The sequence below is a fragment of the Bos grunniens genome, chromosome 15, assembly GCF_055505025.1.
Source record: "Bos grunniens cultivar Pamir isolate PY7600 chromosome 15, Bosgru_T2T1.0, whole genome shotgun sequence".
Taxonomy (NCBI): domain Eukaryota; kingdom Metazoa; phylum Chordata; class Mammalia; order Artiodactyla; family Bovidae; genus Bos; species Bos grunniens.
The window spans coordinates 14,260,036-14,287,087 of record NC_141179.1 but is presented as its reverse complement, the minus strand read 5'-3'; the positions used below and the strand labels follow the sequence as shown (position 1 = coordinate 14,287,087).

General features: G+C 40.4%; 1 long non-coding RNA gene across 4 annotated transcripts in view; it reads left to right on the top strand.

Moving 5' to 3' along the window:
• The window catches only part of LOC147357333 (uncharacterized), a 46,608-nt gene extending 22,296 nt beyond the window's left edge, over window positions 1–24,312 (top strand). For 2 of the 4 annotated variants that reach the window (XR_015141768.1, XR_015141770.1), the window contains 2 exons: window positions 22,397–22,461; window positions 24,113–24,312. This is a non-coding gene — a long non-coding RNA (uncharacterized LOC147357333). Of the gene's footprint in view, window positions 1–3,947; window positions 4,161–22,396; window positions 22,462–24,112 lie in introns of those variants that run through there. The other 2 variants (XR_015141769.1, XR_015141771.1) reach the window with 1 other exon arrangement.
• Window positions 24,313–27,052: the final 2,740 nt, after the last annotated feature.

The window sequence follows — 27,052 nt, the reverse complement described above, 5'->3', positions numbered from 1 at the left end:
GTGATTTGTTTAGAAATAAAAAGAAGCACCCCCATGATTCTGGGCAGATTTACCCCCCCTAAAGCTCCCGTTGATTGTGATGCAAAGTCTTTAACTGCATCAAATGTAAACTGGAAAAATTTAGCAAATTAGGATTGCCTGTGCAACTATACATAAAATACACTTCATCACTAATTTTTTAGGTTTACAAAATAGACAAATTAAGTACAAAATTAAGAAACTTTATGCTTCTCCTTTCATGTTTTATAGAAACATGTTATATTGATCACTATGGTACCATATCTTTGTGGTGTTGCACACACAAAGCCAAGTAATTCATTGGTTTCTTTTCCTTATTTTTCAGAATTATGAGTATATAATTGATCTCATAAAGATCCTGCTCATTGCACTAATTTTCTGGGGTTGGTCTTGTATATCCACAAATCTGAGGTTTTACAACTCTGTTTATCAGTAATGTATGTGGTAGATGGTATTGTTATTTGAACATTTTACTTCACCTTCTTCCTGGGAGAAAATACTTCCCCATTCCATCATGCTGAACTCGGTCAACGGAATGTGAGAAGTAACTATGCTGCTGCTGCTGCTGCTAAGTCGCTTCAGTCATGTCCGACTCTGTGCGACCCCATAGACGGCAGCCCACCAGGCTTCCCCATTCCTGGGATTCTCCAGGCAAGAACACTGGAGCAGGTTGCCATTTCCTTCTCCGATGCATGAAAGTGAAAAGTGAAAGGGAAGTCGCTCAGTCGTGCTGGACTCTTAGCGAGCCGATGGACTGCAGCCTACCAGGCTCCTCCGTCCATGGGATTTTCCAGGCAAGAGTACTGGAGTGGGGTGCCATTGCCTTCTCCGGTAACTATGCTACTTTCAAGCAAAAGCTTTAAATGTGATTTAATACCTCTTGCTATTCCTTTCTGTCTCAAGAATGCATACTTTATGCATAGTGGCTGCCCCTTCAGCCTGGGTCCCTGGATGTGAAGATAGTACATGAAACAGAACCAAAGTATTCACAACTGAGAGCTTCCCTGTTGGCTCAGATGGTAAAGAATCTGCCTGCAATGCAAAATACCTGGGTCCCTGGGTCGGGAAGAACCCACTGCAGTATTGTTGCCTGGAGAATTCCATGGACAGAAGAGCCTGGCGAGCTACAGTTCATGGGTTTACAAAAAGTTGGACATGATTGAGCGACTAACACTTTACTTTTTTTTCAGAGTTGAGTGGCACCTACTGACACATGAAGTCAGCAAGAATTGTGTTGTTGCTAGCCACTGGAGTTTGGGGGTTGTTTTTTGTGCAGCAAGCTGAGTAATATAAAAATGGGTATGAGGAGTGGGGTACTTTTGCAGGAAAATAAAAATAGGTGGCAACTGCTAGATAAAGCTGTAGGTGGTGTAAAAAAACTATTGTTGGAAACTAAAAAGAGTGATCAGATCAATGTAATAGAATTTTTTTCTTCTGCAGCAGCAATAACTTGGGAGGCAGATAGCCTATGTGATGAACTTATTATAGCTTTAGGTGGAAAGGTGTTTAAACAGAACTGTCCTTGTGTGAGTTAGTTGTTATTTGCTGCATTTGACAGGCTATTTAACAAATGAAATGAATCCAGAAAATAACTGGTCTACTTGCAAGATGGAACTAAAGAGAAAATAGGCTCAAATTCTGGGATTTTAGGGTAGAAAAACGGGACTGTTTTTAATCTTCAACTGGTCAAAGGTCAAATGGAGAAATACTTTGAGCCAAAAACACTAATTAAGACACCGGCTGAGATGAAATTACAGGAGTGGCTACAATTCCTAGAGACAGGATTCTGGAAGAGCTGATCAAGCCTGTAGCACCGTTTATTAAGGCTAGAGAAAACCTTACATCCATCAAAGAAGTGTGGTGGAGATAGCTGCAGATGGAAATGGAGTCCAAGAGAGGAAAATTTGTTAAGATCATTGAAAGAGTTGTAGTGCCAAAAGCACTGTCCTACACCATTAAAAGAGACTGTGATATTTCGAGACTATTTGGGCAAGAAGCAGGCTGAGAAATCTGGGGTGGTAGAGTATCTAACGTCCTTCACGCATGCGTGCTAAGTTGCTTCAGTCGTGTCCAACTCTTTGTGATCCTATAGACCTGCCAAGCTTCTCTGGAGATTCTTCAGGCAAGAATGCTGGAGAGGGTTGCTATGCCCTCCTCCAGGGGATCTTCCCCACCCAGGGATCGAACCCAAGCCTCTTATGTCTCCTGCACTGGCAGGTGGGTTCTTTACCACTAGCCCCACCTGGGAAGCCCAGAATGCCCTCCATAGATTCATCCAATAGCATTAATGGAAGGTGTCCTGGAGGATGGGGTCCAGAGTCACAGAGAATGAGGGACCAGGGTGCTGCCCATGGGTAGCAGGACCCACAGAACATTCCCTCCCCTAAGGTGGGACTCATGATGTTTGCCCAGCAGACTCTCAAAGTTGCTGCATACCAGTGATGGCTAAATATTTCTCATCTTTCCTCTTTTTGAGTGGTGGTTTTTAATGCAGCTATTCTGTTCCCTTCCACCACTGTCTGTGGGTACGTATGGGTTGTTTCAAGCCTGGTTTAGAGACTACCATGAGATCTTCAACCTAGTACCTAAAGCCATTATGGGATGCAACTTTTTGGGTGTATTGCTTGCAAGCAGGTGAGTAATTTTGTGTAAGAAGGGAAAGAAAGTAAATATTCATGAAAGGTCCGTGATAGATTGTATTATTGTCTTCAAATATTTCTTCCCTTGTCCTGGACAGAGAGTATTTTCCTGTTTTATTGATGTTGGGCTAGACCATGCGACTTTTCTGGGGACTAATGGACTATGAGCCAATGACACATATGCTATATTTGAACAGAAGCTTCCAATGTGACTGCCTCTTGTTCTTCGCCTCTGCCCTAAAAATGAGCATTTCCCGGATAGGGCTGTGCCTTTATCTGAGGTGCTTGAAAAGAAGGACACAGGGAATGGGACTGCAGTCCTAGTCCATTCACAGGTGCAGACATGGGATGGGAAATAAATGCTGTCGCAAGCTACTGAGACTTGGGTTGTTTGTTTCTCAGTGAATTGCCTAATGCAGGGCTTGAGACCTTGTCCGAAACCCCCTTTGCAGTTTTGTTCAAAGGAGAGAGAGACATCCAAATAGGATTTTGCCTTTTCAAAAGGAATAATTTTAATGATAGCATTCCAAGAAATCTTAGCTTATATGCAACATAAAATAAAATGTATTTTCCTTATTAAAACGAAGCAAACATGTACTGATATTGAAAACTTCAACACAATATATTTCCAATTGGAGGACAATTCCACAGTAGAATAAAAGATGATTGGTTTATTTAATAAAGACTCTCCAAATTATTTGTTGTGAAATAGTGAGTCAGATCAAGCCATTTGGAATGCCTTTCCTTAAGAGTGAACTGGACACTTTTGAACACTACATATGAATTATTGACATAAGATGCACCACTGAGAAATGTCTGTTTATGTCTCTCAGCTCAAAGCTGAACAAGTGATCCTCCAGCTTGGTAGCATGTCAACACTAGAGTGGAGGATGATTTAGGAGTACAGCCCACATGACGTGATCCTAGTCGTGAATTCAAACATTTGCTGACAGTTGCCTTCTTTTACAAATCAGAGTGAATGCAAGATTTGTTGTTGTTCATTCATTAAGCCATGTCTGACTCTTTGCCAATGCAGGAGATACAAGAGACAGGGATATGATCTCTGGGTAAGGAGGATCCCTTGGAGAAGGGAATGGCACCCACTCCAGTGTTCTTGCCTGGACAATACCATGGACAGAGGAATCTGGCTGGCTACAGTCCAGGGAGTCACAAAAAGTCGGACACAACTTAGCAACTTAACAACAACAAGTATGAAGAACTAAAGGTGGAGTTACAGGTACCACCCCAATAAGCTCACAAAACCTTGGATGAATTTTGTCTGTGCTCCAGGCCGCAATGTAAGTTGCATTTAGAACCATGCTCCACATTTGAACCTTGTCTGTTGTGTGGAGGGGTAGCAGAGATGAGGCAGAAATCTCCTGAACTCCTGCAAGAAGTGATGTGACTTTCAACGGCGATAACAATAGCATCAGCAGCAAATCAAAGATCAGAGTTAGAGTGTCAGTAAGCAGGGGACCTGTGCTCCTCTGGCTCGGAAATAGGGTAAGTGGGGGAAATGGGGAGAGGAAACTAAGAAAGGCTAAAGGCAGTGAAAAAGAGTCTTCTGCCCCAAATAATTTCACACTCCAGTTTTTCTATTTGGGTCAATACAAGTCATCTTCTAAAATGAAAAAAATCCACTAGGAAAAGTAGATTTTTAACTTCTCTAAGACCATAGGGAATAATTCCCTGAGAGTTTGGCGAGCCCAGGGAGGGAGATGTCTCTGGAGCTGGAGTGTTAAGGGGTATGGAAGCCTGGGTAAGGTGACAAAGCTGTGCCCAGCCACATCCTCGGGCTCTAAGCCACCCTGGGCCTGTGCGGGCACTTGGTTCAGAGGGGAGTGAAGCAGGTCATGTCTGTGAGTGCCAGGGAACCCCTGAAGTATGCCTTCTCCTGGGCTAAATCCCACTTGGAACATAGTCATTCCCCCAAGTATATCCCCCATAAGGACTTCTGTCTGGATTGCTTAAAAAAATTTTTTTTTATTGGTGCATAGTTGATTTACACTGTTGGGTTAGTTTTTCTATAGCAAATTGATTCAGTTTTACATAAACATACATCTATTTTTTTAAAAAAAATTATTTATTTATTCATTTATTTTCTTTCCCTATAGGCCATTATAGAGTACTGGGTAGAGTTCCCAGTGCTATGCAGTAGGTTCTTATTAATTATCTATTTTACATATAGTAATATATATATCGGAGAAGGCAATGGCAACCCACTCCAGTACTCTTGCCTGGAAAATCCCATGGACGGAGGAGCCTGTAGTCCATGGGGTCGTGAAGAGTCAGACACGACTGAGCGACTTCACTTTGACTTTTCACTTTCACGCATTGGAGAAGGAAATGGCAACCCACTCCAGTGTTCTTGCCTAGAGAATCCCAGGGACGGGGGAGCCTGGTGGGCTGCCGTCTATGGGGCCACACAGAGTCGGACACGACTGAAGTGACTTAGCAGTAGCAGCAGTATATATATGTTTGTCCCAAACTCCTAATTTATCCCCTCCCTTATGCCCTGGAAACCATGCTTATTTTCTACATCTGTGACCCTATTTCTATTTTGTATCTATATTCCTTTGTACCCTTATTTTTTAAAAGATTGCACACATAAGCAATGTGTGTGTGTTTGTTTGTCTGCTCAGTCATGTCTGACTCTCTGCAACCCCATGGGCTGTAGCCCACCAGGCTCCTCTGTCCATGGGATTCTGCAGGCAAGGACACTGGGGTGGGTTTCCTGACCCAGGAATCAAACCGCATTTTGTGCAGCTCCTGCCCTGGCAGGTGGATTCGTTACCACTGTGCCACCTGAGCATGTGATATTTGTCTTTCTCAGCTTCCCAGGTGATGCACGCATGCACTTTCTGACTGTTTTCATTCAGTATGACAAGCTCTGTTTCCATCCATGTTGCTGCAAATGGCATTATTTCAATATTTTTTAATGGCTGAATAATATTCAATTTTGTGTGTGTGTGTGTATGTGTGTATACCACATCTTCTTTATCTATTCATCTGTGGATGGGCATTTAGATGGCTTGGCTGTTATAAATACAGCTGCACTGAACATCAGGATATATGTGGCTTGTTGAATTATGGTTTTGAGGTACAGGCCCAGGAATGGGATTGCTAGATTGCTTTTTCCATTCTGTCAGCCACAAATACTTGTTGACCCTTTAATGTCCATTTCCAACATGGTTGATTTCCTTGGCAGATTAAGCTCCAAGCTTCCTACCTGATTCTCACTCTCCTGGGTCCTTCTCACATCACACCGTCTCACTATCTGTTTGGGTACCAGATACACTGAAGACAACGTCCAAGATTTATTCACCTTTGCAGCCCTCATCCCTGTATCTGAGCATCTTAACACATAATGGATATTGAAGAAACACTAACTCTTGGGGTGGAGAAAGAGGAGAGGGAATCAGAAAAATTACAAAGATGCAAAAAAATAGCAGCAGGTGGTTTTCCAAATAAGCTTCACCATTGTGAAATTCTCCCTAGAGTTACAGTGAGCCCAAGTGCTTCTGAGAATCATGAGGCTTGCAGGTTTTTGGTACATGGTGAGAGTCCTAGACTGATCTTAGTGCTGCATCTCTCTCACACTAGAAGATGTTTGGTTGTGGTGGGCGGTGCGTGTGTGGTGCTTTGTCCACGATGCCCATCTTGTCTTTGACTTATAGTGGTTAGGTGAGGACCTGTGGCTTCCTGGAGTCCTGCCTCTTTACCCACAAAGGAGGTTGATTATTTTGGATCCAAAAACCTCTCTTTTTCTCACTTTTGCATGCCAGATTGGCTGCAGAAGTGTTATGGACATTTCCAGCTTTTTTTTTTTTTTTTTTTCTGCTGAAAGCTGTGCTTTCTCTTTTATGGTACATTTCCTTTGCTTTGATCTGTTTGTGGTCACCCCCACTTTGGCTTATAAAATAGCAGGCTGTCGTGACTCCTCTTTGTACAACCTGCCTGGTGATGCTAGTGGCAGAAGGCTTTGCTTTTTTTGCCAGCTACACTAGTTTTCCTGTTGTGCTGTAAGGGTGCCACTATTTATTTCTTTACTGGAGAGGGTATGGTGTATGTGAAGAGGGAGAAAGAAAGAGCAAGGCGGAAAGATGGAAGGAAAGAATAGACGGAGAGGGGAAAGAGACAGGGATGGGGGAGTATTCCTTGCTGTACAGTGTTGAGAATATCATTTTATTTAAGCTTAGGTTAAGCTCTGAAGTCAGTGGATGGAATGCCCCTCTGTCTTATTTGGGACTTTTTTGCTTCTAGCTGCTGCTTCCACATTTCCGTCCTGTATGCTGTTTCTTGGTTTTCCACAATCTCATACCTCACTGGATAGTGCCAGGATTATGGAAAATTCCTGCCATTTATTGAATGCCCACTTGGCCAAATACTGTGGGTATCTTGTGTCTGATTGTCACTCAAGTATCACAGTATAGGACCAGAGCAGTTTCAGCACTCTATCCTCAGGCTGGGAAGAAAAAGGTAAATCAAAAGCTCTAATCTGAGAGACTATGGTCTTAATGTATGTGCTGACTCTTCAGATGGCATAACAGCTTCATCCAGTCAAATGATTTTTTTCCCATTAAGATTCTGAAGGAGAGACATTTTGGGGGAATTCAGCAGGCACTTCTGGTGCCTCCCCTGGTGGCTCAGATGGTAAAGAGTCTGCTCATGATGTGGAAGATGTGGGTTTGATCCTTGGGTCAGGAAGATCCTCTGGAGAAGGAAATGGCAACCCACTCCAGTATTTTTGCCTGGAGAATCCCATGGTCAGAGGAGCCTGGTGGACTACAGTCCATGGGGTCGCAAAGCATCAGACATGACTTAGTGACTAACGCTTTCACTTTCAGCAGGCCCAGGTACCCTAAGGGGAATAGTTGTATTCAGAGGACCTTTTCAGCATAAGTCTCCACCTGTCTGAATGCTTCTTAATAGTGCCCCAGAGCCAGATGGGATTCTATGCAGGTGAGGTTCTCAGTTCTCACTTATTTCTGCTCAGGCTTGACACGATAGTAAACTCCCACTCAAGTCTACTTAGCTATAAAGAATCAAGGACTCTTGGGTTTGAAGGAAACTTAAAAAACATTAAATCTAATCCAATGATTTCTAATCTGGGACATACATCAAAATAATTTTTCAAGCTGTAAAATGGCATATTCTCAGGTCCAATACTATGAGGTCTTTGTTTTGTAGGTCTTAGGTGGTATCTGGGTTCAACAAGTGACTCTGAAGTGCAACCAGGTGGAAAACCATAAATCTAATTTACTTCTCATGATGTCCAAATACTTTCTTGCTTGATTTGATTTTCTATTTCTTCATTACTGCATCTCTGGGAAATATGCAGAAAGCAGAACATGAGGATTGTTTTCTGTTCAGTTCCACAAAGAAAATTGGTGACTAGGGCATTGCGTTAGGAATGACTAACTCTTCAAACGTATTGGAATAGCCCACTGTATTAATTATTCAATATATTTCCTTTCAAAAGAGCTATTTCACCACTTCCTGTGTCTCTTTCTAGGTAGTAATAATGAGGACATAGATACTCCTGGATAATTGGGTCAAGTGTTTCATAAACGTCCTTTCAATGTGGAATACATTTCAGGGGAGAGGGAAGCAGAGAAACTAAGATCTTGATTCTAGCTCTGCTGATGAAAGCTGTAGGTTTGAGTATGTCAGCTTATGTCTCTGCAATGCACTCTTTTGTAGTTTGACTAATGGACTGCAAGAACACTTTCAGTTCTAGAACCTCAAACTCTCACAGAACTTTCCAATCTCCTAATTGCCATCTTGAACATGAAAAGAACTCTAGCCTCTGTTGTTACATTGTCTTTCTTTGGATTCCTGCTACATTCAGAGGCCTCTGTAGTAGAAGAATAGCTATACCCTGCCATACCATTCCCTGTGTCATGGAATTTGTCTTTGAAAAGATTCCAAGGCCGAATGATGCTAAAGCTGAAACTCCAGTACTTTGGCCACCTCATGCGAAGAGTTGACTTATTAGAAAAGATTCTGATGCTGGGAGGGATTGGGGGCAGGAGGAGAAGGGGATGACAGAGGATGAGATGGCTGGATGGTATCACTGACTAGATGGATGTGAGTCTGAGTGAACTCTGGGAGTAGGTGATGGACAGGGAGGCCTGGCGTGCTGTGATTCATGGGGTCCCAAAGAGTCGGACATGACTGAGCGACTGAACTGAACTGAACTGATGTGAGATGTAGTATCATTTCATTCATCTTTCCCCTATCCTGCTGTTGAAATTGTAGTGTCGAACATATTTAAGAAGAAAATAAATACAAAGAATCATGGACTTTTGCAGTTGGAAACCACTTTAGAGATCATTGATTCTGTCCATTTAAATATACATGTGAAGAAGTGGCAGCCAAGAGCTGATAACTGCTCATGCAGGGAGCCAGTGACAGAATGAGGACTGTAACTAGCTTTGTTGACTTTCTGGGCAAGTATATTTTCTCTGCCACACACTTTTGGTGGTTTGAGTAGAAGACAATGGATTAGCAACATTAATACCAACAAAATAGACCATATCTTAATGATTGATTATAGATTTCTCCTGTTTACAGAATGGAATAACTTCATCCTTTCATATGATATATTATTTTACATTACACACTATTTTTTGTTTTTATCAATGAACAACTCAAAATATCATAGAATATCTAGATGGTCTTCAGACTGGCTTATATGATCATTATTAAGAAGAAAAGACATATGCTATTTTTAAAAGATTGGAGGAGAATTTAGATAAGAAAAAATAAAGGTCATAAAAGTCTATTGTATTGTTACAGTAGGAAAATCAGCTTTATCTTCTGGATTCAGCAGCACACATTTGTTAAGAGACTAGATTATGTTTTTAAAAATGAAGAAATGATGTGATTAACATTTTTCTTGCTTAAAGTTAAAAATAGAAAGTGTTGACTTCAGTCATCAACTGTTGGGTACTGAGGAAAGGGGACATGAATTCAGTGAGGCAAGCTCAGCTTGTTTTCAATCAAATATCACTAGGTAAGCACCATTCTCTGCCCCCTATGTTCTGGGTTTTCCCTTAACTGCTGGACTAGTACACTCTCAGATAATTTTAACCTTGGATTTTTTTTAAAGTTATTAGCCTTGCTCTATAAATAGATTTCTGAGAATCCCAAGTTCTAATAATAACCATTTTTTTTCCTCCTGAGAAATTAAACCATTTTATGGCCACTATTAAAATCACTAAAATTAATTACAGTTTTTGAAATTTGACCTCATATTCTATAAGGAAGTGGTGCTGCCCTTTTAACTCATATATGCTTCTGATACTACTTTATGCCAGTGGTTCCCAACCAGGGATTAGTTTGCTTCCCTAGAGACATTTGGCAATGTCTGGAGATATTTTTGGTTGTCACAACTGGTAAGGCGGGACTGTGTATACTACAGGCATCTTGTGGGTAGATGTCAGAGATACTGCAAAAAATCCTGTAATGCTCATGACAGTCTCTTACAACAAGGAATTATTTGGCCCCAAATGTCAATAGCATTAAGGTTGAGTAACCTTGCTTTGTAATACAGATTTACGTAGAGAGATTGCCTTATCCATGTAGGTAAGAATCATTAATAATTTAAATTGACTTGCAACAATCTACACCAAATAATCAGTGTCTGATACTCTGTTAATCTTGCTTGTCACAGTCCGTTCATTTGTCAAGGTTATAAGCTGATGTTTTGCTCTCGAAAGAGTATGGGCACACCTATTTCTCCTCGAAGATAAAATGAATATGAAGGAATTTTTCAGCATTCCCAATTCTTTGGGCCATTTTTGGTTAAGATTTTCAGCATTTAGGTCCTGGTAAAAAGGACTTTTACAAATTAGTCATCATCAAAGCTCAGTAAGTGGTCTCCTAGTCCTTGATCTTGGAAACAGGCTTGGAATAACGTGCCAATTTACTCATTTAGTCATTGCTCCTGCAAGACTTCAATGCTAATTCCATTTTTAGTTACTGTTTGTAGCAACTATTAATGGTGAGATGAAAGAGAAAGACTCTTTTTTTAACAGCTAAAATCTCATCAGTGTCTCTGTGGTTGCAATTCCTAGTGCACTGGGATTCTGCCTTTAAATGTAATTTCAAAACAGCTGTAATGGCAAATTAGTTTCTTTCTATTAGTTGAGTGATTATACACCAATCAGGACCAAATACATACACTGTCAAATTTATAATTTTATTTGAGAATTTCACAGTCCACTTCATCTTCTTTAGCTCTTTTTAAGTGCTCCCTGACTCTCACATTTCATCTGGAAGGGAGTATTTTATCAAATGTTTAAACATGGTTAACTTGGTTGAGATTATTTAATCAGGTTCAAAGGTGAATCAAACAGATGATAAGTTCCCAAGGTCTTAATGACTCAGAACCCGGTTAGAATCTAGTTTAACAGTGAGTGAAATTTACTGTTGATAACAATTTTCTGGTGAAGGTGCAGTGGTTTGGTTTTCTCTCTCCATTTCATTTTTAAAAACTTTTATTTTATTTTTGAGTTATCCATCTTCTTTTACTTTTTAATTAATTTTTTTATTGAAGGATTTCAATAACCTCAGATATGCAGATGACACTACCCTTATGGTAAAAAGTGAAGAAGATCTAAAGAGCCTCTTGATGAAAGTGAAAGAGCAGAATGAAAATGTTGGCTTAAAGCTCAACATTCAGAAAAACGAAGATCATGGAATCTGGTCCCATCACTTCATGGGAAATAGATGGGGAAACAGTGGAAACAGTGACAGACTTTATTTTTTTTCGGTTCCAAAATCACTGCAGATGGTGATTGTGGCCATGAAATTAAAAGACGCTTGCTCCTTGGAAGAAAAGCTATGACCAATCTAGACAGCATATTAAAAAGCAGAGATATTACTTTGCCAGCAAAGGTCCATCTAGTCAAGGCTATGTTTTTTCCAGTGGTCATGTATGGATTTGAGAGTTGGACTATAAAGAAAGCTGAGTGCTGAAGAATTGATGCTTTTGAACTGTGGTGTTGGAGAAGACTCTTGAGAGTCCCTTGGACTGCAAGGAGATCCAACCAGTCCATTCTGAAGGAGATCAGTCCTGGGTGTTCATTGGAAGGACTGGTGTTAAAGCTGAAACTCCAATACTTTGGCTACCTGATGCAAAAAGCTGACTCATTTGAAAAGACCTAAACGCTGGAACTGAACTGAATATTCCATTGTGTATATGTATCACAACTTCTTTATCATTCATCTGTCAATGGACATTTTGCTTGCTTCCATGTTCTAGCTTTTGTAAATAGTGCTGCAATGAACAATGGGATACATGTGTCTTTTTCAATTTTGATTTCCTCAGGGTATATTGCCTAGGAGTGGGATTGCTGGGTCATATGGTGGTTTTTTTCCTAGTTTTTTTTTTTTTTTTTAAGGAATCTCCATACCATCTTCCATAGTGGTTGTATCAATTTACATTCCCATCAGCAGTGCAAGAACATGCCCTTTTCTCCACACTCTCTCCAGCATTTATTGTTCGTAGACTTTTTGATGAGGACCATTCTGACTGGTGTGAGGTGATATCTCTTTGTGGTTTTGATTTGCATTTTTCTAATAATGAGTGATGTTGAGCATCTTTTCATGTGTTTGTTAGCCATCTGTATGTCTTCTCTGGAGAAATGTCTGTTTAGGTCATTTTCCCACTTTTTGATTGGGTTGTTCATTTTTCTGGCATTGAGTTGTAGGAGCTGCTTGTGTATGTTGGAAATTAATCCTTTGTCAGTTGTTTCATTTGCTATTATTTTCTCCCATTCTGAGGGTTGTCTTTTGTTCTTGCTTATAGTTTCCTTTGCTGTGCAAAAGCTTTTAAGTTTAATACGTTCTCACTTGTTTACATTTGCTTTTATTTCTGTTACTCTAGGAAGTGGGTCATAGAGGATCTTGCTTTGATTTATGTCATCGAGTGTTCTGCCTATGTTTTCCTCTAAGAGTTTTACATTTTCTGGTCTTACATTTAGGTCTTTAATCTGTTTTGAGTTTATCTTTGTGTATGGTGTTAGGAAGTGTTCTAATTTCATTCTTTTACATGTAGCTGTCCACTTTTCCCAGCACTATTTATTGAAGAGGCTGTTTCTGCCCCATTGTATATGCTTGCCTCCTTTGTCAAAAATAAGGTACCGACAGGTGCGTGGGCTTATGTCTGGGTTTTCTATCTTCTTTCTTTGGTCTATATTTCTGGTTTTGTGCCAATACCATACTGTCTTGATGACTGTAGCTTTGCAGTCTGTAGTTTTGTAGTATAATCTGAAGTGAGGAAGGTTGGTTTTTCCAGCTCCATCCTTCTTTCTCAAGACTGCTTTGGCTATTTAGGGTCTTTTGTGTTTCCATATGAATTGTGAGTTTTTGTTCTAGTTTTTGGAAAAATGCCACTGACAATTTGATAGGGATCATATTGAATCTGTAGATTGCATGTGGTAGTATAGTCATTTTCACAATTTTGATTCTTCCTACCCAGGAACATGGACTATCTCTCCATCTGTTTATGTTGTCTTTGATTTCTTTCATCAGTATCTTAAAATTTTGTGTGTAAAGTTCTTTTGTCTCCTTAGGTAAGTTTATTCCTAGATATTTAATTCTTTTTGTTGCAATGGTGAATGGGATTGATTCCTTAATTTCTCATTGTGATTTTGCATTGTTAGTATATAGAAATGCAAGTGATTTCTGTGTATTGATTTTGTATCCTGCAACTTTGCTAAACTCACTGATTAGCTCTAGTAATTTTCTGATACTATCTTTAGGGTTTTCCATGTACAGTATCATGTCGTCTGCAAACAGTGAGAACTTTACTTCTTCTTTTCCAATCTGGATTCCTTTTGTTTCTTTTCCTTCTCTGATTGTTGTAGCTGGGACTTCCAGAACTATGTGGAATAATAGTGGTGAAAGTTGACACCCTTGTCTTGTTCCTGATCTTGGGGGAATGCTTTCAGCTTTTCACCATTGAGAATAATGTTTGCTGTAGGCTTACCACATATGGCCTTTACTATGTTGAGGTAGTTTCCTTCTCTGCCCATTTTTTGAAGAGTTTTCATCATAAACCAGTGCTGAATTTTGTCAAAGGTTTTTCTGCATTTATTGAGATTATCATATGGTTTTTATCTTTCAATGTGTAATATGGTGTATCACATGGATTGATTTGTTTATATTGAAGAACCCTTGCATTCCAGGAATAAACCCCACTTGTCATGGTGTATGAGTTTTTTGATTTGTTGCTGAATTCTGTTTTCTAAAATTTTGTTGAGGATTTTTGCGTCTATGTTCATCTGTGATATTGGCCTGTAGTTTTCTTCTTCTGTGTTGTCTTTGTCTGGTTTTGGTTTCAGGGTGATGGTGGCCTCGTAAAATGAGTTTGGAAGTGTTCCTTCCTCTGCAATATTTGGAAAGAGTTTTAGAAGGATAGGAATTGGCTCTTCTCTAAATGTTTGACAGAATTCTCCTGTGAAGCCATCTGGTCCTAGGCTTTTGTTTTTTGGGAAATTGTTGATTTCAATTTCAGTGCTTGTAATTGGGTTGTTCAAACTTTCTATTTCTTCCTGTTTCAGTCTTGTAAGATTGAACTTTTAGGAATCTGTCCATTTCTTTGAGGTTATCCATTTTATTGCCATATAGTTGTTCATAATACTCTCTTGTAATCCTTTGTATTTCTGCATTGTCTGTTTTAACTTCTCCTTTTTCATTTCTAATTTTGTTGATTTGATTCTTCTGTCTTTTTTTCTTGATGAGTCTGGCTAAAGCCTTGTCAATTTTGTTTATCTTCCCAAAGAGCCAACTTTTAGTTTTATTAATCAGTAGTATTGTTTCTTTTATTTCTTTTTCATTTACTTCTGCTTAAGTCTTTATGATACTTTCCTTCTACTAATTTTGTTGTTGTTGCTGTTCTTCTTCTTTTTCCAGTTATTTTAGGTGTAAAGTTAGGTTGTCTATTCTATGTTTTTCTTAATTCTTGAGGTAAGATAGTATTGTATAAACTTCCCTCTTAGAACTGCTTTTGCTGTAGCCAATAGGTTTTGCATTGTGTTTTCACTGTCATTTGTTTCTGGAAATTTTTTGAATCTTTTTTGATTTCTTCAGTAAACTTTTGGTGACTTAGAAACGTGTTGTTTAGTCTCCATGTGTTTGTGTTTCTTACCCCTTTTTTCCTGTAATTGATATCTAGTTTCATTGTGTTGTGATCAGAGAACATGCTTGATATGATTTCAATCTTCTTACATTTACTGAGGTTTCATTTGTGACCCAAGATGTGGTCTATCCTGGAGAATGTTCCATGTGCACTTGAGATGAAGGTGTATTCTTCTGCATTTGGATGGAATGTCCTGAAGACATCAATGAAATCCATCTCATCTAATGTATCATTTAAGACTTGTGTTTCCTTATTAATTTTCTGTTTTGAAGATCTGTCCATTGTTGTGAGTGGGGTGTTAAAGTCTCCTACTACTATTGTGTTACTGTCAATTTCTCCTTTTATGTCTGTTAGTGTTTGTCTTATGTACTGAGGTGCTCCTATGTTGGGTGCATCAGTCCAGTTAGTCAGTTCAGTCACTCAGTCATGTCCAACTCTTTGCGACCCCATGAATCGCAGCACGCCAGGCCTCCCTGTCCATCACCAACTCCTGGAGTTCACTCAAACTCATGTCCATTGAGTTGGTGACGCCATCCAGCCATCTCATCCTCTGTCGTCCCCTTCTCCTCCTGCCCCCAATCCCTCCCAGCATCAGAGTCTTTTCCAATGAGTCAACTCTTCACATGAGGTGGCCAAAGTATTGGAGCTTCAGCTTTAGCATCAGTCCTTCCAAAGAACACCCAGGACTGATCTCCTTTAGAATGGACTGGTTGGATTTCCTTGCAGTCCAAGGGACTCTCAAGAGTCTTCTCCAGCACCACAGTTCAAAAACATCAATTCTTCGGCACTCAGCTTTCTTCACAGTCCAACTTTCACATCCATACATGACCACTGGAAAAAACATAACCTTGACTAGACAGACCTTTGTTGGCAAAGTAATGACTCTGCTTTTTAATATGCTGTCTAGGTTGGTCATAACTTTCCTTCCAAGGAGCAAGCATCTTTTAATTTCATGGCTGCAGTCACCATCTGCAGTGATTTTGGAGCCCAGAAAAATAAAGTCTAACCTGTTTCCACTGTTTCCCCATCTATTTCCCATGAAGTGATGGGACCAGATGCCATGATCTTCGTTTTCTGAACATTGGGCTTTAAGCCAACTTTTTCGCTCTTCTCTTTCACTTTCATCAAGAGGCTTTTTAGTTCCTCTTCACTTTCTGCCATAGGGGTGGTGTCATCTGCATATCTGAGGTTATTGATATTTCTCCCGGCAATCTTGATTCCAGCTTGTGTTTCTTCCAGTCCAGCATTTCTCATGATGTACTTTGCATATAAGTTAAATAAGCAGGGTGACAATATATAGCCTTGACATACTCCTTTTCCTATTTGGAACCAGTCTGTTTTTCCATGTCTAGTTCTAACTGTTTCTTCCCGACCTGCATTTATGTTTCTCAAGAGGCAGGTCAAGTGGTCTGGTATTCCCATCTCTTACAGAATTTTCCACAGTTTATTGTGATCCACACAGTCAAAGGCTTTGGCATAGTCAATAAAACAGAAATAGATATTTTTCTGGAACTCTCTTGCTTTTTCCATGATCCAGCGGATGTTGGCAATTTGATCTCTGGTTCCTCTGCCTTTCCTAAAACCAGCTTGAACATCTGGAAGTTCATGGTTCATGTACTGCTGAAGCCTGGCTTGGAGAATTTTGAGCATTACTTTACTAGCATGTGAGATGAGTGCAATTGTGCAGTAGTTTGAGCATTCTTTGGCATTGCCTTTCTTTGGGATTGGAATGAAAACTGACCTTTTCCAGTCCTGTGGCCACTGCTGAGTTTTCCAAATTTGCTGACATATTGAATGTAGCACTTTCACAGAATCATCTTCCAGGATTTGAAATAGTTCAACTGGAGAAGGCAATGGCACCCCACTCCAGTACTCTTGTCTGGAAAATCTCATAGAGGGAGAAGCCTGGAAGGCTGCAGTCTATGGGGTCGCTGAGGGTCAGAGACAGCTGAGCGACTTCACTTTCACTTTTCACTTTCATGCATTGGAGAAGGAAATGTCAACCCACTCTAGTGTTTAGTCTTTGTTAGTTTGATTAGTATGTGTCTTGGTATGTTTATTCTTGGGTTTATCTGTATGGGACTCTTTGTGCCTCTTGGACTTGATTGACTATTTCCTTTTCCATGTTGGGAAATTTTCAACTATAATCTCTTCAAAATTTTCTCACATCCTTTCTTTTTCTCTTCTTCTTCTGGGACCCCTATAATTTGAATGTTGGTGCATTTGATATTGTCCCAGAAGTCTCTGAGACTATGCTCAGTTCTTATCATTCCTTTTACTTTATTCTGCTCTTTAGAAGTTATTTCCACCATTTTATCTTCCAGCTCACTGATTCATTCTTCTGCTTCAGAGATTCTGCTATTAATTGCTTCTAGAATATTTTTAATTTCAGTAATTGTGTTGTTTCTCTCTGTATGTTTATTCTTTAATTCTTCTAGGTATTTGTTAATTGATTCTTGTATTTTCTCCATTTTGTTTTCAAGGTTTTGGATCATCTTTCTATCATTATTCTGAATTCTTTTTCAGGTATCAGTATCAGTATCAGTTCAGTTACTCAGTTGTGTCTGACTCTTTGCAACCCCATGAACCACAGCACACCAGGCTTCCCTGTCCATCACCAACTCCTGCTGTCCACCCAAATCCATGTCCATTGAGTCGGTGATGCCATCCAACCATCTCATCTTCTGTCGTCCCTTTCTCCTCCTCCTCTGAATCTTTCCCAGCATCAGGGTCTTTTCAAACGAGTCAGCTCTCCACATCAGGTGGCCAAAGTATTGGAGTTTCAGTGTCAACATCAGTCCCTCCAATGAACACCCAGGACTGATCTCCTTTAGGATGGACTGTTTGGATCTCCTTGCAGTCCAAGGGACTCTCAAGAGTCTTCTGCAACACCACAGTTCAAAAGCATCAATTCTTCAGTGCTCAACTTTCTTTATAGTCCAGCTGTCACATCCGTACATGACTACTGGAAAAACCATAGCCTTGACTAGATGAACCTTTGTTAGCAAAGCAATGTCTCTACTTTTTAATATGCTGTCTAGGATGGTCATAATTTTCCTTCCAAGGAGCAAGCATCTTTTAATTTCATGGCTGCAATCACCATCTGCATTGATTTTGGAGCCCAGAAAAATAAAGTCTGACACTGTTTCCCCATATATTTGCCATGAAATGATGGGACCAGATGCCATGATCTTAGTTTTCTGAATGCTGAGCTTTAAGCCAACTTTTTCACTCTCTTCTTTCATTTTCATCAAGAGGCTCTTTAGTTCTTCTTCCCTTTCTGCCATAAGGGTGGTGTCATCTGCATATCTAAGGTTATTGATATTTCTCCCAGCAATCTTGATTCCAGCTTGTGCTTCTTCCAGCCCAGCATTTCTCAGGATGTACTCTGCATATAAGTGAAATAAGCAGGGTGACAATATGTAGACTTGACGTACTCCTTTTCCTATTTGGAACCAGTCTGTTGTTCCATGTCCAGTTCTAACTGTTGCTTCCTGACCTGCATACAAGTTTCTCAAGAGAGAGGTCAGGTGGTCTGGTATTCCCATCTCTTTCAGGTAGTTTGCCTAATTCCTCTTCATTTATTTGGACTTCTGTGTTTCTTCATTTGTGTAGTATTTCTCTGCCTCTTCATTATTTTTTTTTTTTTAACTTATTGTGTTTGAGGTCTCCTTTTCCCAGGCTTTAAGGTTGAATACTTTTTTTCTTTTGGTTTCTGCCCTCCTAAGGTTTGTCCAGTGGTTTGTGTAGGTTGAGAATTGTGCCGAATTTTTCTGTGTTTGTTCATTTATTTTTCCTCTGCTGGGCAAGGCTGAGTAAGGTGATAATCCTGTCTGCTGATGATTGAGTTTATATTTTAGTTTTATTTGTTGTTTAGATGAGGCGTCCTGCACAGGGTACTAATGGTGGTTGGGTGATGCTTGATCTTGTATTCAAGGGGTTTCCTCTGTGTGAGTTCTCACTATTTGACACTGCCTAGGGTTAGTTCTCTGGTAGTCTAGGGTCTTAGAGTCAGTGCTGCCACTCCAAAGGCTCAGGGCTTGATCTCTGGTCAGGAACAAAGATTCCACAAGTGGTTTGCTATGCTATTAAGTGAGATTTAAACAAATATCCAAAAATGAGAAAGTAAAGATGAACCCCAGACAAGTAACAGTTACAAATCAGGCAAATAATAACTAAAATAATGGAATATACATGTATACATATATACCCGTGAGTAAAGTCAAACTGCTAAGTCACATCAGTTGTGTCTGACTCTGTGTAATCCCATAGATGGCAGCCCACCAGGCTCCCCCATCCCTGGGATTCTCCAGGCAAGAACACTGGAGTGGGCTGCCATTTCCTTCTCCAATGCATGAAAGTGAAAAGTGAGAGTGAAGTTGCTCAGTCGTGTCTGACTCTTAGCAACCCCATGGACTGCTGCCCACCAGGCTCCTCCGTCCATGAGAGTTTCCAGGCAAGAGTACTGGAGTTGTTCGCCAATGCCTACTCCAAGAGTAAAGTCAAAACAGTCCATCAAAAATAAAGTACAATAGTTTGACCCAGTGAACTAAGGAAATAAAAAAATTATGTTTACACGGGTATACACATGTTGTAAAGTAAAAAAAAGAAGAAAAAAAAAAGATAAATGGTTAAAAAAAAAGTAAAAAAAAAAATTATGTTTACCAGAAAAGAACAAAACTAACTAAAGCACAAAGTGGAAAACAAAACTAAAGCAAGGTGCCAAGTGGGGAATCAAGCAATGAAAAAATTAACAGATAGTTTGAGAGGAAGAGAAAGAAAGAATAGAAAGAAAGAATAGATATGCAAAGTTAAATACATTTAGATGAAGATTTATATACACTAAGGTTAACTGCAAGGGGAAAGAACAGTAGGAAAGGCAAACAAAGGAATAAATGTAGACAAAATATAGTATATTAAAAAAATAAAAGTTAAAATTATAAAAAGAGAAAAAATAAAGGAAGAAGAAAAAAAGGAAAAAAAAGGAAAACAACAGAAGTGCAAAAGCCCAACATAGAGGCAGAGGTCTATAACAATAATAAAAAATGTGACTGAGAAAAAAAAAGAAAAAAAAAGCTCAAAAGATTAATTAGATTTCATAATGCCAACAAAATCAACAACTAAAACAGAGGAGGGAAAAAAGGAAAAAAAGAAAAGAAAAAAAATCCAAAAGAATCTACAGAACAAGTCAAAACATGAGAATAATAGATATTTTTCCTGAGTCACTGCTGTCAGAGTCCTTTCCCTCGCTGAGAGTCACAGTCCACCTTGCCTCCCTAGGAAGCCCTCCAACACTGTGCTGGTCTCTGGACCTGCTGTGGGGGCAGCTCAGATTCTAATCTGGTCCTACTCCTGTGTATTGTTGCCTCTAATGTCAACAGCTGTCAGAACTAGTGCATTTTCTTTTGTGGGAGCTCTCAATGTCCTTTTATATATACCATAGACACAGAGTCCGCCTTGATCATGTGGATTTAATCTGCAGCTTGTACAGCTGGTGGGAAGGTTTTGGGTCTTCCTTAGCTGCACTGCCCCTGTGTTTCAATTGTGGTTTTATTTCCACCTCTGCATGTGGGTCGTCCACTGGGGTTTGCTCCTGAGGCTGCCCTGGAGGACTTGGGTTTGCCCCTGTGAGGGCCAGGTGTGGAGGTGGTGCGGCTGCTTGGGTCACAGGGGTTCTGGCAGCACTAGGTACTCAGGGGAGTTGGCAGCTAGGGCAGGAGGAAATATAGTGCTCTAGAAGGGTATGGCAACCAGTATTGGCTAATATGCTCCAGTATTCTTGCCTGGAGAACCCCCTCCCTGACAGAGAAGCCCGGAAGGCCACAGTCTACAAGGTCACAAAGGGTCAGACATAATCGAAGTGACCCTGCATGCATAGATGCAAGACTTTTTTGCCTGTGGCAGCTCTGCCCCAGTGAGAGTTGAGCATGAAGGTGGCACAGCTGCTTGGTTTGCGGGGACCCTGGTGGTACCAAGTGTGCAGGGACATGGACTGCCTCTGCTGCAGGAGTTATGGCCCTATCAGAGTTTTTTTTCAAGCCTCTTGTAGCTGATGATCAGAAGGCCTCTTTGGCCAGTCTTCTCCTTAGCTTCGCCCATTCGGGCACCTAGAGGGCTCTCTTGCCTGGGGTCCTTCTCTGTTGTTCTGTGTGTCAGGCACAGAGAGGGGCCCCCCTGGCTGGAGTCCTACTCTGTAGTTCAGTGTCAGGCATTTGATGGGCCAGGCTCTCTATTGTTCAGCTGCTGATGCTGGTGTGTGGGGAGAGAGGTGCTATGGTGATGGCTCCACCCACTATGTGTGACTCAGCAGTATTGCCTTGCTTCTGTGGCTGCCTGGCTTTCCTCCACAGGCATTTCCCACCACGGTCTCCTCCCTCACACCCCCTCGATCCGTCTCTCCACAGTCAACAGCAGCCCTTGCCCTGGGATTGCTCCACAATCCCTAAACTCTAGCTCCCAGCTGCTGTCCCTTCCAGGGGACCTGCATCCCTGTCCCGGGTATGTATGACTGTGGCAAGGACTGTCTGATTCTCATTCTATTCAGGCTGCCACAGATCAGCTGTTTCACTCTCAGCCTTAAATGTTTCCCCTCTGACTCAGACGACTGCCCTGTTGTGGGGATCGGACCCCTGCTTCAGTTCCCCACCGTGGAGGGTAGGTCCAGTCCTACTAACACTCATGTTTTCCCCCCTAGTTCCTTCATCCTACCGAGTTTTGTGTGGGTCTATATGTTCTTTTCTGCTGATCAGGTACTCCTGTCCACTCTCAGCTAGTGTTCTGAATGTACTTCTGTGTCTGAAGGTGTATTCTTGATGTATCCATGGAGAGAGATGTACTTCACATCCACCTACTCCTCAGCCATCTTGTTCTCTCCTATTTTATTTTTTATTGGAGGATAAAAACAGCCAGTGGGAATTTGCTGTATGCCACAGGGAGCCCAAAGATGTGCTCTCTGACAATCTATCCATTTCTTAGTAAACAAGGCTTTGAATTTCTGCCACATCTTTGTCACAACAAAGGCCACACATTTAAATAGGTTAACCATGATGCAGTGGCCAGATTTAGAGAAAATCCTTGCAAATTTACACAGATAGATAGAAAGGATTTGAATTCTGCTACCTTTTCTGGGAACCACATTGCAGCAAAGCAATATTTATTTCTTTAGATAGATTTGTTTGTCTTCATGGAACTTGAATTCTATATCACATTGTAATTATTTTATGATGCAGCTTGCTTGCTATTGCATCAACTCAGTTGTATTTATTCAACAGATATTTACTAGGAGTCTGCAATTTTATTCAAGTTGTAGCAGTTCCATAGAGTAACAGCTTGAGAAGGAGCATGGTGAGTGTGTGAGAAGGTTTCTGGATGTCAGCAAGTAGTCAGTGTGGCACAAGGGAACAGTGTCAAGACCCTGGAGTTGGACAGACCCCCTGTTCAGAGCCAAACTCGAGGCTGGACCTGCACGAAACCTTGGAATATTGCTTAACTTCTCTTTGTATGGGTTTCCTTATGTATTTAATGGTGAGCTCCCTAGTCTTGTCAACAGCAGAGATGCTAAAATCAGACTGTGTACTTTTAACTTCAGGCATACGTCAGAGATATTGCGGATTCACTTCAAGATGGCTGCAATAAAGTGAATATCACAAAAAAGTGAGTTGCAGGAATGTTTTGGTTTCCCTGTGTATGTAAAAGTTATATTTATACTATACTATATTCTTTTAAGTGTGCAATAGCATTATGTTGAAAAAGTACATACTTGCATGTACATATTCGTGTCTGACTTTTGCAACCCCATGGACTGTAGCCTGGCTAATCTGCCAGGCTCCTCTGTCCATGGGATTTCACAGGCAAGAATACTGGAGTGGGTTGCCATTTCCTGCTCCAGGGAATCTTCCTGACCCAGGGATCAAACCTGCATCACTTGTGTCTCCAGTATTAGCAGGCCAATTCTGTAACTGAGCCACCAGGAAAGTCTCCTTAATCCCCCCAAAAGTACACACCTTATTTTAAAAGTACTTTATTTAAAAAGAACCTCTTTGAATTGAAAAATACTTTATTGCTAAAGAATGCCAAAACAATTACAATAATAGCATCAAAGATCACTTATCAGAAAACATCATCATAAATATAATAATAAAATGTTTTAAATATTGAGAGAATTACTAGAATGTGACACAGAGACATGAAGTGAGCAAATGCTGTCAGAAACATGGCACCAACAGACTTGATCAACAAAGGGTTGCACAAACCTTCAATTTGTATATATAAAAAAAGACAGTATCTAGGAAACACAATAAAGCACAATAAAATGAGATATACCTGACTTGTGCAATATTAGTCAGGTGCCTTAACCATGCCAGGCTTCCAATTTGTCCACTAAAAATATGATTGAGTGTTATCATATATTTTAAGAAGTCTTAGCATAATTTGTAGCCCACAGTAGGTGGTCAGTGAATGATAGGAGTCATCATCATCACCATCATCATCAGATAGCTAATATGCCATTACTAAAAGTATTTAATCAGTGGCTAACTGGCTACTTTTAGGTGATATCTAGAATATCCATTAAGACAGTATTAGTTTGATTTAGATTACCTCTTTTGTGGTGCTGTGAATAATATTCCAATAGTAAAACTATGTTTAATGGGCAGAAGATATTTTTAGGCAAGAGCACCTTCACACCATGTGGGCAATTGCCACTTCTGTGTATATGTACATAAAGTAGACACCTGAGAATCCCAGTTAACTTTCTGTTCCCAAGATTAAACTATTTAAATAATTAATTTGGCTTGTCCTGGGGATTTCCACATGGCTTGCAAGATCTTAGTTCTCTGACCAGGGACTGAACCTGGGCCACCACAGTGAAAAAGTAGAGTCTTAACTACTGGACCATCAGGGAATTCTAAACAGTTGTTGAAAAATTTTTTTTTTAAATTGTAGCTGCTCTCTTTTGAATCATTTCCAAATTCTATACATCTACCTTGAATTAATTTAGTGCAAAAAATACAGAAATAACATGAATTCCTCATGTTATTGCTTCTTTTATTTATGAATCTCAAAGAATAAAGTTCACTTTTCCCCACTAATAACAGAACCACTCCTGAAACCTGTTTAGCTTGAGGTCAGCAATGTCTGTGACTCTCTCTTTGTAGCTCCATAATGTCAGCTGTTGCTCATCCTGAATTTTTGCACTTTGTTTTTCATTTCAAAATGCTCCTTCACATTAGTTCAAAGTTATGATTTTTATTTCTGACTCCTCCTGTTGCCAGGGTCATTTGGAAATCTGATTTTATCTTCTCAGGGTGAATTACTCAACTTTCTCTTCCACACTGGTGGCCATGTATCTGTGGATGTAATGAAGAGCACTTTCTCCCCAAGATGAAGGATGGAAGAAAATGTTAAATAGCTTCAGATCTAGGATGATCTTCTGCATGAATTTCAGTTAAAAATTTCAGGGTCATCTGCAATAAAATTTACTTAAATCAAGTAAAACAAACAAAATACTCTTATAAGCTATGTGAACATGAAAGTGCAGTTGTTCAGTCATGTCTGAATCTTTGCAACCCCGTGGGCTATGGACTGTAGCCCGCCAGGCTCCTCTGTCCATGGGATTATCCAGGCAAGAATACTGGAGAGGGCTGCTATTCCCTTCTCCAGGTGATCTCCCAACCTGGAGATCAAACCTGGATTTCCTGCATTGCAGGCACATTCTTTACTGTCTGAGCCACCAAGGGAGCTCTGGGGATTACTTAAATGTCTAGAATAAGGAAATTTATTCATACCAGTTGAGAATTGAACATTTCATTTTTGGACTGGTCTTTTGACAAGGAGTAAGCTTTTTTAACTTATGTGCAGAGCACATCATGTGAAATGCCATGCTGGATGAAGCACAAGCTGGAATCTAGATTGCCAGGAGAAATATCAATAAACTCAGATATGCAGATGACACCACCCTTATGGCAGAAAGTGAAGAGTAACTAAAGAGCCTCTTGATGAAAGTGAAAGAGGAGAATGAAAAAGCTGGCTTAAAACTGAATATTCAAAAAACTAAGATCATGGCATCTGGTCCCATCACTTCATGTTCATAGATGGGGAAACAATGGAAACAGTGGCAGACTCTATTTTCTTGGGCTCCAAAATCACTGCAGATGGTGACTGCAGCCATGAAATTAAGATGCTGGCTCCTTGGAAGAAAAGTAATGACAAACCCGGACAGCATATTAAAATGCAGAGACATTACTTAGCTGACCAAGGTCCATATAGTCAAAGCTATAGTTTTTCCAGTAGCCATGTATGGATGTGAGAATTGGACCATAAAAAGGCTAAGCAGCAAAGAATTGATGTTTTTGAATTATGGTGTTGGAGAAGACTCCTGAGTGTCCCTTGGAGAGCAAGGAGATCAAACCAGTCAATCCTAAAGGGAATCAACCCTGAATATTCATTGGAAGGACAGATGCTGAAGCTGAAGCTCCAATACTTTGCCCATCTGATGTGAAAAACTGACTCATTGGAAATGACCCTGATGCTGGGAAAGACTGAAGGCAGGAGGAGAAGGGGATGACAGAGAATGAGATGGTTGGATGGCATCACTGACTCAATAGACATGAGTTAAAGCAAGTTCTGTGGGATGGTGAAGAATGGGGAAGCCTGGCATGCTGCAGTCCATGGGGTCTCAAAGAGAAACAACTGAGTGACTGAACAACAAGGGTATTTTTAATGACATACTCTATCAGTTAAAATGCCTTCCCTAACCAGGAGCTTCTACCACCTGAAATACAGCAGAGACTAGAAAGTCAGCCTCAGAAATTCCTGAACAGATGGTATTACAGACCAAACCTCAAGTACCTCTTGGGACTTGAAAACAGCTGCAGTGACCCAAACTCAGGCTCAATTTCCTTTTCCTTTTCGCATACTCTGTTAAGCATGTCTTTTATTTTCTTCATTCTGATGCTTTGATGTCTGGGGCCTTGCTGGCACTGGAGGACTTGCCCCATCTGGGTTTTGGCAGTTCCTTGAGATAATAAGGCACTTCCTTGTGGGTGTGCTTTTCAGATTCAAACCAACCAATGCAAAGCATGCACCTGCAGCCACCTTCTGAATGTAGCTCTCACTATCCACCTGCTCTGGATCACCACAGGATCAGCTACTAGACACTAGGAGCAACCTGCTGACATTAGTCAGGTAGCCAAGCCTCAGCTGGCTTACCCTGTCTTGCTTGTTTCTTCTTGTGGAAACCACAATAAATGCTCTTTCCCACAGTTCCTTCCTCTCCTCTTTTGACTGACCCATGTTGCCCTGCATGGGGTACCATGCCCTCTCTTCTTGGCAACCATGAGTAATAAACTGTCTTTCCAGTGATAATCATCTCCTGATCTGTTGCCCTTGCCACACCAAAGTAATAATAAAACCTATGAAAAAACATATTAGGCTTTCTAGTTTCTTAAATTACAGCAAGTATAGGAATCACAAGTAGAAACAAGAGGAAGGTTATAGTCTCCTGTGTTGTTCAGTCACTCAGTCATGTCTGACTCTGCAGCTCCATGGACTGCAGCATGCCGGGCTTCCCTGTCCTTTATCATCTCCCAGAGCTTGCTCAAACTCATGTCTATTGAGTCGGTGATACCATACAACCATCTCATCCTCTGTCGTCTCCTTCTTTTCCTGCCTTCAATCTTTCCCAGTATCAGGGTCTTTTCTAATGAGTCAGCTGTTCGCATCAGGTGACCAAAGTATTGGAGCTTCAGCTTCAACATCAGTCTGTGTTGGGGGTACTATAAAATGCCATCTCTTATTTGTTGAATAAATGTATTCTTGCCCAGTCATATAAAACGGGACAACCCCTGGGCCATGGAACGTGTACCAGTCTGTGGCCTATTAGGAACTGGGCCACACGGCAGGAGGTGAGCAGTGGGCAAGAGAGTGAAACTTCATCTGTATTTATTTATTTATTTATTTATTTATTTACTTTACAATATTGTATTGGTTTTGCCATACATCAACATTTGAAACAGTTCTAATGAGGTGGATGAAACTGGAGCCTATTATACAGAGTGAAGTAAGCCAGAAAGAAAAACACCAATACAGTATACTAACGCATATATATGGAATTTAGAAAGATGGTAATGATAACCCTGTTTGTGAGACAGCAAAAGAGACACGGATGTATAGAAACTTCATCTGTATTTAAAGCTGCTCCCCATTGCTTGCATTACCATCTGAACTCAGGAAAACAAGTTCAAGG